The sequence below is a fragment of the Pelobates fuscus genome, chromosome 11 (genome assembly GCF_036172605.1).
Source record: "Pelobates fuscus isolate aPelFus1 chromosome 11, aPelFus1.pri, whole genome shotgun sequence".
Taxonomy (NCBI): domain Eukaryota; kingdom Metazoa; phylum Chordata; class Amphibia; order Anura; family Pelobatidae; genus Pelobates; species Pelobates fuscus.
Genome location: NC_086327.1, coordinates 135630400 through 135647266, shown reverse-complemented (window position 1 = coordinate 135647266; position 16867 = coordinate 135630400).

Here is a 16867-nt window from a genome sequence, read left to right as displayed (position 1 = left end):
TATGCTATTAGAAAAAAAGACGAATATAGAACATATAGCTAAACTTATGGACTTATTTTTTAGAGAAAACTCAATGGAAGAAATATCTAAAGAGTGCTTATGGTGCTCTTTTAAAACAGTCATAAGAGGCTATTGGATAAAGCTATCCAGACAGCAAAAAAGCAGCAATTCTAAATTATCAGACCTTTACATCGAGTTCTATAACCTATCTAGTTTAAACAAGAATAATATTTCTACGGAAAGAACAGAGAAAATTAAGATTTGTCAAAATAAAATAAATAACCATATTGAGGATAGAATACAACGGAATTTAAAGAAACTACAAATCAAACTTTACTATAAGAATAATAAAGTAGACACCATGTTAACAAATAGACTGAAAAAACAAAACATGGATAGGAAAATCTCTAAACTAATAGAGAACGGTAAAAATATTATAAATCCCGAAGTTATTGCGGAGACGTTTAAAAGTTTCTATGAAAAATTATATAACTTAAAATTAAACCCCTCATCAAATGCTCTGGAAAGATACTTTTCAAAGATAAAGCTGCCAAAAATTTCGCAGGAATAAAGAAATGAATTAAATAAGACCTTCACCACGATAGAAGTAGAACGGGTAATAAATAAGCTGGTAAATAAAAAAGCCCCAGGGCCGGATGGATATTCCAACCAGTTCTATAAAACTTTTAAAACACAGATTATCCCTGTTCTAACAGATACATTTAATGAAATTTCTATAAAAGGACATGCATCGATGGATTTCTTAAGAGCGCACATTAGCCCAATTTTAAAGCCAGATAAACCCACAACAGATATCGCTAACTATCGTCCAATATCGCTCATAAATGTAGACGTTAAACTATACTCGGCTATATTGGCGGATAGGCTACAAAGGGTGCTTCCATCTATTATTCATATAGATCAGATAGGCTTCGTGAAAGGGAGACACTCAAGTAACAATACCCGGAGAATATTAGAGATACTAGACTGGGCAAAGTCAACGGGCACGCCCCTGCTAACCCTGTCGGTTGATGCTGAGAAAGCCTTCGACAGGGTTGGCTGGGACTTTCTAAAGAGATCTTTGACGCACTTCGGTTTTGAAGGCTGGTTCATGGGAGCAATGGGAGCACTCTACTCGAATCCATCTGCTAGAATAGTGGGAAGAGACATTCGATCAGAATGGTTTAATATACAAAATGGAACCCGACAGGGCTGTCCGCTCTCCCCTTTATTATATGTTCTATCCATTGAACCTCTAGCATGCAAAATAAGACAAAACCCATTAATAAGAGGAGTATGTATTCCCAAGGACGATTTAAAAATATGTCTATATGCAGATGACATACTATTGACCATCACTGAACCCAAATTATCCTTACCCACACTAATGCTAGAGTTTGAACAGTATAGTGATGTCTCTAACTATAAATTAAACATAAGCAAAACAATGTCATTGTTCCATATTTATGCAGTTCCCCTTGCAAGGGGTTTCCTTACAGATGTTACAGGGGATTTCTCCCATCAGGCATTGTAATTATCCCAACAGGCATTGCTGCACGAGAGGGATACTCCCACTAAAATGGACGATTAAGTGGATTATCCCCTCGTGGAGCAAAACCGACAATTTACACAGAAATCCATATTTTATACATTTTTACTCGCTTTTAGACGAATGACCGTTCGGTAGATAGCTGGGGTCGGCAGGCACATTTAGTGAGAATACCGCTCCGATCCCAGCTAAACTAACCGAACGCCGCACAAAATACATTAAAACCTTGAGTTCGGTTTAAAGGTACCGAACATCTATGGGGAACATAATGTGCCGAACGCGGAACTCCCGAACGCTCTGGAAGCCCAGCGGTGTTCGGATCATTGGTAGCCGTTTTTGGTTCCAGGCTCTCGAGGACCGAACACCGCTGCAGAGACAAAGGATCCAAGATGGCCGACCGCCGCATGGTCGGTAGCCGAACGACGGCCACCTAGGAGAGCCCTTAATTACCGATTGCAACATTGTTGCAATCGGTTAATTGGTGCCACACGACTGGTGAGTGGGTGGTCTACCTGGGGAGCCCACATTCGTATGGCGAACGGCCTGGATAGCCGGGTTTCGTCAAACGAAAGGGATTTGTTTGCTGGCAGCGTGCGGCTGCCAGCATGCGAACGGCCATGATACGGTACATACACAGTTTAAAATATACAATATATATTCAGCCTACGGCCAACCTTTAATAATTACAGTCCAGAAGTGGCTAGGTTTGCCACAATGCTCCCCCAGAACCAAGCCGGCATACACAGTCTGATCCCAACGGATCGGCTTGGGGATGTCCGGGGAAGTACTCACAGATCACTTCTCGAGTTCAGTCTGTCTGGATAACCCGTCAGCGTTACCGTTTTGCTTTCCTGGGCGGTAATGGATGGTGAAGTCAAAGGGCTGCAGCGCCAAACTCCAGCGCAGCAGCCTGGCATTGTCCCCAGACACACGGTTCAGCCACACCAACGGGTTGTGATCTGTGAGTAATGAAAAAGGTTGTCCATACAAATATGGCTGTAACTTTTTAAGGGCCCACACCACGGCCAGGCATTCTTTCTCAATGGCGGCGTAGCTCACTTCACGGGGCAACAACTTGCGGCTTAAGTAGGCTACGGGATGCTCTCCGCCATCGGCTCCCACTTGGCTCAGCACTGCCCCCAATCCAAACATTGAAGCGTCTGTGTGGACAAGAAATCTTTTAGTTGGATCAGGAGCAGTTAACACAGGAGCATTAGTCAGAGCTGTCTTGAGTTGTTGGAATGCCTGCTCACACTCTGGGGCCCAGACAACCAGTCGGGGAAGGTTCTTTTTGGTCAGATCCGTCAGGGGTTTGGCCAGGGCGCTGTAGTCGGGGACAAATTTTCTATAATACCCGGCAGTCCCTAGGAAAGCTAGTACTTGAGTCTTAGTCCTTGGGGTAGGCCACTTAGCTACGGCCTCAATTTTGGCTGGCTCGGGTCTCTGCTGCCCACACCCTACTCGGTGGCCCAGATACTGCACCTCGGCCATACCTATGTGGCACTTACTAGGTTTTAAAGTTAACCCGGCTTCCCCAATACGGTCTAAGATCGCCCCTATATGGCGTAGGTGGTCTTCCCAGGTCTGGCTAAAGATGGCTATGTCATCTAAATAGGCACAGGCATACTCCTGGAAGCCGTCCAGTAGCCGATCTACCATCTGCTGAAAAGTAGCCGGAGCGTTTTTCATTCCGAAGGGCATGACCTTGAACTGGTACAGGCCAAACGGAGTGACAAACGCCGACTTGGGGATGGCTTCATCGGCTAGAGGAATTTGCCAGTATCCCTTACACAAGTCAATGGTAGTGAGATACTGACCCCGTGCCATCTTATCTAGCAGCTCGTCTATCCGAGGCATCGGGTAGGCATCAGACACTGTTTTGTCATTCAGCCTCCGGTAGTCAACGCAGAATCGGGTAGTGCCGTCCTTTTTAGGCACCAGGACTACCGGCGATGCCCAGGGGCTATCTGAGGGTTCGATAACCCCTAGCTGTAACATTTCATCCAACTCGGCCTTCATATGGGTCTGGACTGATTCCGGAACCCTATATGGAGCCTGTCGCATAGGTAGCTGTCCCGGGGTTTCGACTCGGTGGGTGGCTAGCGGAGTGTACCCAGGTAAATTGGAGAAGGTAGCCCCTTTAGCTACGATCAGCGCCTGTACCTGGGCACGCTCGTGAGGGCTTAGCCGCTCCCCCAGCTGAACTCCCCGGGAGGGCTCTATCGGTTCTTCCGGTTCTAGTAGGTCAGGTAGGGGCAAGTTAGGTACAGCTGAAAATGAAGGAAAGGGACCTCTGTTAAAAAAAAAAGGATAAATGAGTCATTTATTACACGTGAGTTTACAGAAGAAGAGGTTCTATTTCAACTGTCAAAATTAAAGACAAATAAGTCAATGGGACCTGATGGAATACACCCAAAGCTATTAAAAGAGCTTAGTGGTGTACTAGCAAAACCATTAACAGATTTATTTAACCAATCATTGTTAACAGGAGTAGTCCCAGAAGATTGGAAGTTAGCGAATGTTGTGCCCATTCACAAGAAAGGTCATAGGGAGGAGTCGGGCAACTATAGGCCAGTAAGCCTTACTTCAGTAGTGGGGAAAGTGATGGAAACCATGTTAAAGGATAGGATTGTTGAACATCTAAAAACACATGAATTTCAAGATCAGAGACAACATGGGTTTACTTCAGGGAGATCATGCCAAACTAATCTTATTGATTTTTTTGATTGGGTAACTAAAATTATAGATAAGGGTGGTGCAGTAGACATTGCTTACCTAGATTTCAGTAAGGCTTTTGACACTGTTGCACATAGAAGGCTTATCAATAAACTGCAATCTTTGAGTTTGGATTCCAATATTGTTGAATGGGTAAGGCAGTGGCTGAGTGACAGGCAACAGAGGGTTGTAGTCAATGGAGTATATTCGAAGCTTGGGCTTGTCACCAGTGGGGTACCTCAGGGATCTGTACTTGGACCCATTATCTTTAATATTTTTATTAGTGATATTGCAGAAGGTCTTGATGGTAAGGTGTGTCTTTTTGCGGATGATACTAAGATATGTAACAGGGTTGATGTTCCAGGAGGGATAAGCCAAATGGCAAATGATTTAGGTAAACTAGAAAAATGGTCAGACTTGTGGCAACTGACATTTAATGTGGATAAGTGCAAGATAATGCATCTTGGACGTAAAAACCCAAGGGCAGAGTACAGAATATTTGATAGAGTCCTAACCTCAACATCTGAGGAAAGGGATTTAGGGGTGATTATTTCTGAGGACTTAAAGGTAGGCAGACAATGTAATAGAGCAGCAGGAAATGCTAGCAGAATGCTTGGTTGTATAGGGAGAGGTATTAGCAGTAGAAAGAGGGAAGTGCTCATGCCATTGTACAGAACACTGGTGAGACCTCACTTGGAGTACTGTACACAGTACTGGAGACCATATCTTCAGAAGGATATTGATACCTTAGAGAGAGTTCAAAGAAGGGCTACTAAACTTGTTCATGGATTACAGGATAAAACTTACCAGGAAAGGTTAAAGGATCTTAACATGTATAGCTTGGAGGAAAGACGAGACAGGGGGGATATGATAGAAACATTTAAATACATAAAGGGAATCAACACAGTAAAGGAGGAGACTATATTTAAAAGAAGAAAAACTACCACAACCAGAGGACATAGTCTAAAATTAGAAGGACAAAGGTTTAAAAATAATATCAGGAAGTATTACTTTACTGAGAGGGTAGTTGATGCATGGAATAGCCTTCCAGCTGAAGTGGTAGAGGTTAACACAGTAAAGGAGATTAAGCATGCGTGGGATAGGCATAAGGCTATCCAGGGCCGGCGCTACCTGTAAGGCGGACTAGGCAGCCGCCTAGGGCACCCCTTGGGAAGGGGCGCCGCCAGGAGCGCCGGCCCCCCTAATGCTGCAGCCGCCCGAGCGCTCTGTAGAGAGCCTCAGGCAGCTGCAGCTTCGCCCGGGCTGGTGCGTCCATGAGGGCGCACCGCCCGGGCGCAGCATGAAGAGAGGAGCTGACAGGAGGGAAGCGCTCAGCGCTCCCTCCTGTCACTCCCTCACTGTAGCGTGACCGAGCGCAGTATAGTCCGCCGGTACAGGGAGCATCTGTCTCCTTTACTCGGACGGACTAACAGGAAGTGAACACTGGTGTTCACTTCCTGTTAGTCCGCCGGGTACAGGAAACAAAAGCTCCCTGTACCCGCGGACCATGATACAGAGCTCGGCCACGCTACTATAGAGGTAGGGGAGGGTGGGGGGAATAAATAGAGAGGGGGGGGAGGGAGATAAATAAATGGAGAGGGAGGGGAGGAGGAGAAATCAATGAAGAGGGAGGGGGGGGGAGAAATAAATGGAGAGGGAGCGGGGGAGAAATCAATGAAGAGGGGGGGGGGGAGAAATAAATGGACAGGGAGGGGGAGAAATAAATGGACAGGGAAGGGAGGAGGAGAAATCAATGAAGAGGGAGGGGGGGAGAAATAAATGGACAGGGAGGGGGGAGAAATAAATGGACAGGGAGGGGGGAGAAATAAATGGACAGGGAGGGGGAGAAATAAATGGACAGGGAGGGGGGGAAATAAATGGACAGGGAGGGGGGGAAATAAATGGACGGGGGGGATAAATGGACAGGGAGGGGGGAATAAATGGACAGGCAGGGTGGGGGTAATAAATGGACAGACAGGGAGGGGGGAATAAATGGACAGACAGGGAAGGGGGAATAAATGGACAGGGAGGGGGGGGGATAAATGGACAGGGGGGGAAATAAATGGACAGGGAGGGGGGGGGGAAATAAATGGACAGGGAGGGGGTAAATAAATGGACAGGGAGGGGGAGGGAATAAATGGACAGGAGGGGGAGGGAATAAATGGACAGGGAGGGGGGGGGATAAATTGACGGGGGGGATAAATGGACAGGGGGGGGAATGGACAGGCAGGGTGGGGGAATAAATGGACAGGCAGGGTGGGGGGAATAAATTGAAAGGGGGAGGATAAATTGACAGGGAGGGGAATTGACGGGATTAGGAGGGGGAATGAGAGTGGGGAGGGGAGAAGAGAGTGACAACGGGGGAGACGAGAGTGACAAGGGAGGGGGAGAAGAGAGGGACACGCAGGGGAGAAGAGAGTGACAAGGGAGGAGGGGGGAGAAGAGAGGGACAAGAGGGGGGATAAGAGAGGGACATGGGGGGAAGAAGAGAGGGACAAGGGGGGTTGAGAAGAGAGTGACGAGGGAGGGAGAGGGGGAGAAGAGAGTGACAAGGGAGGGGGGAGAGATTGACATCCATCACACACACACAATGCACCCCTTGCACACAGAAAAACACACAATGCATTACACACAGACACACACACAAGCAATTCAACCCTTACACACAATGCATCCCTTACACACACAGAAGCACACAATGCATTCCTTACACACACTCAATGCACCCCTTACAGACGCACACACTGCATCCCGTACATACACAGAAACACTCATTGCAGCCCTTACACATACAAACACAGATTCACACAATGCATTCCTTACACACATATCAGGACATCCCCTACTCCTGTGAACAAACTAATTGGTGGAACATGAAGGTGGACCCTGGGGCCCAGACCTTGAGCTGTGCAAAGGGCCTTAAAAAAATGGAGCCTTATTCCTGTTCTCCCAGAACACAAACAGCCTCCAGAGAGCCTGTTCTACACCAGACCAGTTGAGCCAGACTGCAGGTAGAGCCCATCACCATCCTCATCTGATTGTAAGTAGGCAATCTAGTATATTATTCGTGGCACTAATCTCTAATTTACGTCACATTAAAGGGACACTTTAGTCCCCAGAACCACTGCAGCTTAATGTAGTGGTTCTGGTGTCTATAGCCTGTCCCTGCAGGCCTTTTAATGTAAACACGGTGGCACTGCAGCACTTGCGTTAGTTAACATGGGGCATTGTGATGTCATATCGGGGGGGGGATGGGGGGCGGCAAACTTTACTTTTGCCTAGGGCGGCAAAAATCCTTGCACCGGCCCTGAGGCTATCCTAACTATAAGATAATGCCAGGGACTAATGAAAGTATTTAGAAAACTGGGCAGACTAGATGGGCCGAATGGTTCTTATCTGCCGTCACATTCTATGTTTCTATGTTTCTATCTTCTACGGCGGAGGCACAGATTGCCGTCACATCCTCTATCCTCTCATGGTAGGGTTTGAGCATGTTCACGTGGAGCATGCGTCTCTTCCCTACCCCTGAGCAGGGGCCAATCACATAGGTAGTGTCGCATCGCTGCTCTACTACCTGGTATGGGCCTTGCCAGATGGCCTGCAGCTTGTCTGTGCGGACGGGTTTTAAAATTAAAACCTTCTGTCCCACCTGAAAGCTGCGGTCTCTGGCTCCTCTATCGTACCAGCGTCGCTGGCGTTGCTGAGCCGCCTGGAGGTTGGTGTGCACAGCCTGAGTTAGCGCCTCCAGACGGTCTCTGAACTCCAGGACATATGATACGATAGGGGTTTCGTTAGTCGTACTCTCTCCCTCCCAGTGTTCTCTAATCAAGTTCAAGGGTCCCCGCACCCTTCTTCCAAACAATAGTTCAAATGGGGAGAATCCGGTCGACTCTTGGGGAACCTCTCTATACGCAAAGAGTAGGTGAGGCAGGAACCTCTCCCAGTCTTTGTGGGTTTCCCCGAACGTCCGAAGCATCTGCTTCAGCGTCCCATTGAATCTCTCACATAGTCCATTGGACTGGGGGTGGTAGGCGGAATTGACTATTGGCTTAATGCCACATACCTTCCACATATGTTGGGTGACCTCGGCAGTAAATTGGGTGCCCCGGTCCGATATTATTTCTTGGGGGAACCCTACCCTGGAAAACACTTTCATTAAGGCTTCAGCTACGGTTTCAGCATGAATGTTAGTGAGGGCCACAGCCTCGGGGTACCTGGTGGCGTAGTCCACTACGGTTAAAATGTACTTTTTGCCAGAGGGGCTGGGTTTTGGCAGGGGCCCTACTATGTCTACAGCTACCCTGCTGAAGGGCTCGGCAATAATGGGTAGGGGGCATAACTTGGCCTTGTGGTGATCCCCTCGTTTACCTACTCGCTGGCAAACGTCGCAGGAGGTGCAATACTGTCGCACATCCTGAGAGATTCCGGGCCAGAAAAATGCATGCGTCAGGCGGTATCGGGTGCGGGTCATCCCTAGGTGTCCTGACAAGGGGATATCATGAGCAATTCTAAGCAGCTCCTGCCTATATTTCTGCGGTACCACTAACTGTTTGTTAGTCAAGGTGACAGACCCCCCCACGTCCTTGGCCGTGACACGGTATAGCAACCCTTTCTCCCATGTGTATCGCTCCCCCTCTAGCCCTGTCTGGTCAGCTTGTGCCCGATCCCTATATACTTGTAAGGTGGGGTCGGTCTGTACTTCGGTCGCAAAGGTGGTCGGGGTATCCCAGGACATGGGAGTCGGGTGGGGGTCATGGTCTCTTACCTGAGCCTCAGAGTGTATCGGTGTAGCCGTGGTGCGAGCCTGTTGCCATGTAGTTACGGGATGGGCCTCCTGGTATGGAGCCTGGGGAATAAAAGCGGAAGTCATCTGGCCCAAGTCATTCCCTAATACAACATCTGCGGGTAAATTTTGCATAAGCCCCACTTCCACAGTCCCCTCTCCCACACCCCAGTCCAAATGTACCTTGGCAGTGGGTAGCCGGTATACTGCTCCCCCTGCCACCCGCACTGCCACTGATCCGCCAGTGTGGGTTGCGCCTGGTACCAAATGCGGTGCAACCAAAGTTAGGGTGGCTCCCGAATCCCGGAGCCCTTGTACCTCCTTCCCCTCTAGGGTCACTAGCTGCCGATGATGTTGTCGGTTGTCGGTGGCTCGGACGGACATTACTTTGTGGAGCACCCCTAGAGGCTCCTCGATTTGAGTGCTCAGCATTTCCTGGGTGGCTGGCGCTACCTGGTAGTGATGCGCAGCAGCCCTTGGTGTTAAATTTTGTCGCACCTGGTTCCAAGCTTGTCGGCTCCGGTTTTGCGTACACTCACGAGAAATATGTCCCCACTGCTTGCATTCAGACACTGAATGTTAGCCCGGCCATTGTATCGGGAAGGGGGTGGTGGAGTATTCAGTGCTGGCCTGGATAGGGGTACTGTGGGGCCGGTAGGAGAAAAAGTATTGTGTGGCCCGGTAATCCGAGGGAGAGTCTTACTTTGGAGTCCGTGATGCCTCCTGGCATCAAAATGCTGATCCGCCAATCTAGCGGCTTTGGGTAGGGTGAGTGGTTTTCGATCCCTCACCCATTCTTGTGCTTCTGGAGACAAACCATTAAAGAACTGCTCCAGCAGCATTAACTGCCGCAATTCTTCCATATTAGTAGCGTACTTTGGGTTTTACCTGTCCGTATGTGGAGGCAGTAACAGACTCTGCCCTAGGCGGTGTCTCTGGTGTGCGGGTTGCCATCAGATAATCCTGCACATCTGACATCAGCACGGTCAATATCTCCAAGGGTACTGGCTGTGGCAGAAACGCCAACCTGGTTCTTAGCTCTTTCTGGTATGGGGTCTCTTCCATGGCTGGTGGAGGTGTAGCGCTGCGAGCTCCGTCTCCCTCCATCAGTTCAGCGATCAGCACAGCTTTAGATTTGTTGCTGGCTATCTTACCCCTGGCTTCCAGTAGCTCTTTTAAAGTCTGTCGTTTCAGTATGGTATAATCAATCTCCATACGAATTGCTTTCTTTGTTCGGTAGTTCCAGTTTACACGAACACTGCTTTTCGGCTGTAAGGTTCGGATCCCTGTCGCTTGCCACCAATTGTAACGGAATGCAGTATATTAGTCCACGATATCCGTTGGTATATTCAGGTAATCCACAGTCAGAGCAGAAAGCACGGCAATATTCCCCAATCCTCCCAATAACCGGACGAAACACAGTTTGGGAGTCAACTAACTCGCTTTATTCACAGACTTCCATATTTATGCAGTTCCCCTTGCAAGGGGTTTCCTTACAGATGTTACAGGGGATTTCTCCCATCAGGCATTGTAATTATCCCAACAGGCATTGCTGCACGAGAGGGATACTCCCACTAAAATGGACGATTAAGTGGATTATCCCCTCGTGGAGCAAAACCGACAATTTACACAGAAATCCATATTTTATACATTTTTACTCGCTTTTAGACGAATGACCGTTCGGTAGATAGCTGGGGTCGGCGGGCACATTTAGTGAGAATACCGCTCCGATCCCAGCTAAACTAACCGAACGCCGCACAAAATACATTAAAACCTTGAGTTCGGTTTAAAGGTACCGAACATCTATGGGGAACATAATGTGCCGAACGCGGAACTCCCGAACGCTCTGGAAGCCCAGCGATGTTCGGATCATTGGTAGCCGTTTTTGGTTCCAGGCTCTCGAGGACCGAACACCGCTGCAGAGACAAAGGATCCAAGATGGCCGACCGCCGCATGGTCGGTAGCCGAACGACGGCCACCTAGGAGAGCCCTTAATTACCGATTGCAACATTGTTGCAATCGGTTATTGGTGCCACACGACTGGTGAGTGGGTGGTCTACCTGGGGAGCCCACATTCGTATGGCGAACGGCCTGGATAGCCGGGTTTCGTCAAACGAAAGGGATTTGTATGCTGGCAGCGTGCGGCTGCCAGCATGCGAACGGCCATGATACGGTACATACACAGTTTAAAATATACAATATATATTCAGCCTACGGACAACCTTTAATAATTACAGTCCAGAAGTGGCTAGGTTTGCCACAGTTTTCAACAAAAATTTGAAATTCAATCAAATTTTCTTTGAATTACCAAAACTTTGAATTACCAAAAAAATAAAACAGCCAGGTTTAGGTTAAAAAAATGTGAAACTAATCATGCTATTTGTGAGCGTATCTCATCGAATCACATCACAACATAGAAACATAGAATGTGACGGCAGATGAAAACCATTCGGCCCATCTAGTCTGCCCAGTTTTCTAAATATTTTCATTAGTCCCTGGCTTTATCTTATCGTTAGGATAGCCTTATGCCTATCCCACGCATGCTTAAACTCCCTCACTGTGTTAACCTCTACCACTTCAGCTGGAAGGCTATTCCATGCATCCACTACCCTCTCAGTAAAGTAATTCTTCATGATATTATTTTTAAACCTTTGTCCCTCTAATTTAAGACTATGTCCTCTTGTTGTGGTAGTTTTTCTTCTTTTAAATATAGTCTCCTCCTTTACTGTGTTGATTCCCTTTATGTATTTAAATGTTTCTATCATATCCCCCCTGTCTCGTCTTTCCTCCAAGCTATACATGTTAAGATCCTTTAACCTTTCCTGGTAAGTTTTATCCTGCAATCCTTTAGCTTTCTACTGCTAATACCTCTCCCTATACAACCAAGCATTCTGCTAGCATTTCCTGCTGCTCTATTACATTGTCTGCCTACCTTTAAGTCATCAGAAATAATCACCCCTAAATCCCTTTCCTCAGATGTTGAGGTTAGGACTCTTATCAAATATTCTGTACTCTGCCCTTGGGTTTTTACGCCTAAGATGCATGATCTTGCACTTATCCACATTAAATGCCAGTTGCCACAACTCTGACCATTTTTCTAGTTTACCTAAATCATTAGCCATTTGGCTTATCCCTCCTGGAACATCAACCCTGTTACATATCTTAGTATCATCAGCAAAAAGACATACCTTACCATCAAGACCTTCTGCAATATCACTAATAAAAATATTAAAGAGAATGGGTCCAAGTACAGATCCCTGAGGTACCCCACTGGTGACAAGCCCAAGCTTCGAATATACTCCATTGACTACAACCCTCTGTTGCCTGTCACTCAGCCACTGCCTTACCCATTCAACAATATTGGAATCCAAACTTAAAGATTGCAGTTTATTGATAAGCCTTCTATGTGGACATGTTTCCAGATTCCCTGTGTTTACCTAACTATACATTAACTGTACCACATACTCTTGGACGGTACACGAAGAGCTCTGACCTTCGATGTGTAAAATCCATATGCTGCAGAAAGGGAACGTATTCATTAAAAAGAGGAACACCTGAAGTAGATGCCTTAATTAGTCCACTGGTTCCTTTCCTGCAGTATGCGAAAGCTATAATATGGGGCAAAACCTTTCACGCCTTGCCCATCAGCAAGAGATGATTTGTGTCCTGAACAGCATGATGATTCTGCACATCCCTGTTGAACCCAAAGGTAAAACGCGTGGGTATAGCACTGTCTTTGCTGTTGTTTACCTCCTGTCTTGTTTCATGAACATTTGCAGATTTGTGCTGTCACATTGTAACAACATTCACATCTGTAACAACAAAGCTGTGTCTGTGTCACTTGCTCGGGCCCACGTTCTTCCTATGTGAGGTCTGAGAAGCTGTCAGCATAGTTCTAAGTGATCTACAAACCTCACTCCTGACAGAGCTGAGTAACCAAGCCAAAAACATGGAGGATTATTCACTAAACTGGAAATTGTATCGTACTGAAATCAGCATCGGATAGTTTTAGCCAAAATATCTAGGCTGGAAACATATCGTGCTAGGAGAATAATTTTTTCAGAGTTGGCTATTTTGTTATTTTGTTTAAAATGTGAAATGATTTTTGTCATAACCAGAAATACTTCATTTTTTTTGTTCATTTATTGCAACGTATTTAATATTCTTGAGTTTTATTAATTTACATATAACATTGGAAGATATGTAATCTTGACCGGTGAGTTGGAATTCTGGGGGGCTATATCAGGGGCTAATAGTTGGCATGCCCACCTACTGAAGGGGGAGTGTCAGTATGGCCGGCCCCCTACTTGCAGGACCAGGCAGAGAGTGCTGCTGAAACGCTCTCTGCACGGTCCTAGTGCAAACTGTCTAATGCTGCATTCGATGTGGTACACCAGGGAACTAAATGGCGACATTGGACGGGACACTGGAATCTAGACTGTTCTGTTGTAATCTGGGCTGTTGGGAGGCCTGAAACTATGACAATATCTGAATGTTTCCAGGAATTTTCTGGTGGCATACTGTCATACTTACCAATCGGCGAACTCCTTCGAAGACACTTCCGGGTTTTGCCGATCGACTCCACTCATGCATCTAACGTCAGACGCAGCCACGCTATAGGGAAGCAGTGGCAACTTGGATATCACTCAGTTAATTTGTTACTAAGCAAAACAAAGTTGCCTTCTGAGCTCCCTCCTGTGAAAGTAAGTGTACCGAACCTCTGCTATTCTTACCTGACTCTACTGGTTTCTCCAACCCCTGATTCGGACTAGACTTTGAAAACTTTGCAGCCTGCAATCTCACGGTAAGTTATTTGATTTCTACTCTACTCTGCTACACTTAAACAGCCTCAAAGACTTTAATTCTGCATTTTCCTGCTGGGTCAAAATTAACTAACCAGTTCAATTAATTGCTGTTTCCTGTCTTGCCTGCAAATGACTCATCCTGAAATTAATCAATTCACAGCATTAACTTCCTCCATCCATCTATTCTCTAAATCAAGCATGTCAAACTCAAAGGCTATCACGGGCCAAATAAACAAGGTTTAATTTTATGTGGTCCACAAAAAAAAAAAAAACTTAAATTTTCCTAGAAACGTAGGTTTATTTATGTTCTGTTTAAAAAAACTCCAAACCATTATTAGCCAACAAGCAGACTCCACTCACATTGCCGCTGACAGTATGTGGTATACCCCAATGGCGCCGTCTGCACCCTGTCATAAAGCAGATCTCCTGCTACTTCTTGAAACTATGTGAAGTACGTCGATGTCACGTCGAAATGTGACATGGCGTTGCGTGCCTCCATGCACTTCCAGGTCCTCCACTGTCCAGCCGCGGCCATCGCAACACTGACCAACACACACACACATACAGACAGACACACACACTCACTGACACAAACACACACACATACACTCACTGACAGACACACACACTCACTGACAGACACACACACTCACTGGCAGACACACACACACTCACCGACACACACACACATTTACAAATTCTTGCACACACTCACAAATAATTTTATTTATTGCTGACTGTTCCCTACCTTTGGGAGCTGGTGTGGGGCCTCTCCTTGGGGTCCAGTGGGGATATTCCCTTCCTGCTCCTCACTGCTCCCTCATGAGCGCAGTTTAGTGATGCCGTGCCAGAATGACGTCATATTCCGGCACCTGGCATCGTCACAGTGGGCGCGTGTGAGCAGGAAGGGGCAGAAAGAACAAACTGCACTCGCTGCCGCCAGCCTCCTGCTTCCTCTCCATCCGGACTGGTACATTTTAGCAGAGTAGGCACCTGCAATGTGGGGAGAGCAGTTACCTACTCTGCCTTAACAGTAAGCATGTCAAACTCGCGGCTCGCTGGACCGCAAAGATCTTCAGAGTGGGCCGCATGCAGCCCGCGGGGCCATGAGTTTGTAATGCTTGCTTTAAAAGCATTTTGCCTTAATTCTTCATACTGACTTTTACTACCAATTTCTGCTTAACTTACTCTAAAGAAAGAAAACTCTGCTCATAAATTACTACTCTAGTTTCTGGCTGATTAGGTGATCTATTCCTCTAACCTGGCTATTAACAAGTAAGCTTTCTTTTTATTTTATTTCTTAAAGTGATATTACAATAATTTTCCTGCAATTGTGTTCCAAGCCTACTAGTCTAACTTTGGTTATTACACATACTACCATTTTTTTCTAACTTTCTTTACTTTCTTTTTTATTTATTTTTTTGTAAATCAAAATAACTGCAGAGAAAATTGCTCGTGTTTTATGCATATTTCAGAAAAAACTGCATTATCACTATTCCTGTCTGAAAGGCACCTTCATCTCCATGATTGTACAACACATGAAAAACGACTCATTTATATGCAAGCTTCGAAACACGGACACGCTAAAACGTAGAGACGAGCTGCACTTGTTACATTGTTATTGGGCACATCACAGGTTATTACTCCTTGGGGTACAGCTGTGTGCTTGACAAATCTCAGCACGGCAATACTAAGAGGTGCAATCTCACAGTCAAACCGCTTCTTAGTGATTGATCCCGCTAACAGGAAAAAAAATATTTAAAGAAAGAGATGAATTCAGGTTTTTTTTATAATTTGAAACAGTTTCTACTCCCTCTTGTAAAAAGATGCTTTAAATATTTGACAAAAATCTTTTTGATCTTTATTATTTTCTTGTTTTTCTACTGGAATGTACTTGGTAAAATGACGACTGTTGTGGAAAGTCTTCTTCTAACCCAATGGACAATGGAAGCCTATAACATCTCATCACAAATGGAAAAGATGGGTGGCAGGACACCATGGGAAATAGGTATTACATTTATATTGTTTATATTCCCACCCGGGTGTCCTACCTTCCAGAATTGTCTCTGTCCCTCTCATCTTTTTACTGTTGTAGTGTGCCCAAGCTGTCCGTATTTCATGCTGAATTCAACCACCTTGCACAAAAGTGCTGTGATATAATCAAATGTCGAAACTCCATCTGGATTTCACTATGCTACCTCTATTTACACAGACTATTATCCCTGAGGTCCAGCAGTGAAAATGTGCATGGAAGGCCCATGCACAGCTCAGGGGCATTGTGATGTTCTACTGGATAGATCAAAATGATTTCCTGGGGTTGCTGTATCTCTCATGCAGAGAGCCAGCCTACATTTTGGATCTGTACTGTTCTTTTGGATTAGTCTGATATGAAATTGGCCTAGGTTCTCTCTGTAATGGCACAAGATGAGCTAATGGGCTAACACCAGCTTGGAATCTGAGCGGGAACCCACCGAAGGGCAAGCTACTTGAGCTGTTGTCTGTTCTCACTATTGTCTTGCATCCTGTTGTTTTTGCCAGGCAGAGTAACTGACAGTAACTACAACCACTGCATTGCAGTCACTGGGTGCTTGAAAGCCAGTGGTTAATGCTCTATCGGAAGGTGAGAACTGCTATAATGACGCCCTCATACTGTGTTATTTCTCAAAACCCCAGGACTGGGCTTTGGTGCTGTGTGCCAGGGTTGCCCTAACTGATGTCTCCTGTCTTCTTGCTTATAACTGCTTACGCATATAACTGCAGTCATTTGGATAAAGTTATGTTCCCACTATTCTCCCCCTTCTCTCCTCACCAACGACAGAGCCATGGCTGCACCCACAGGGGCACTGGGAACAGTCCGTTCACAAAACTGTAATCATGGCTGTCAGTTAATTCATATCAGCTGAAATATACCCGATATCACCACAATTACAATTACAAATTACAATTTAGACATGAGATGATGAGAAATGCATCTGGGGGATGAACAACACAACCCATAATTGTCTGCTGGATAAG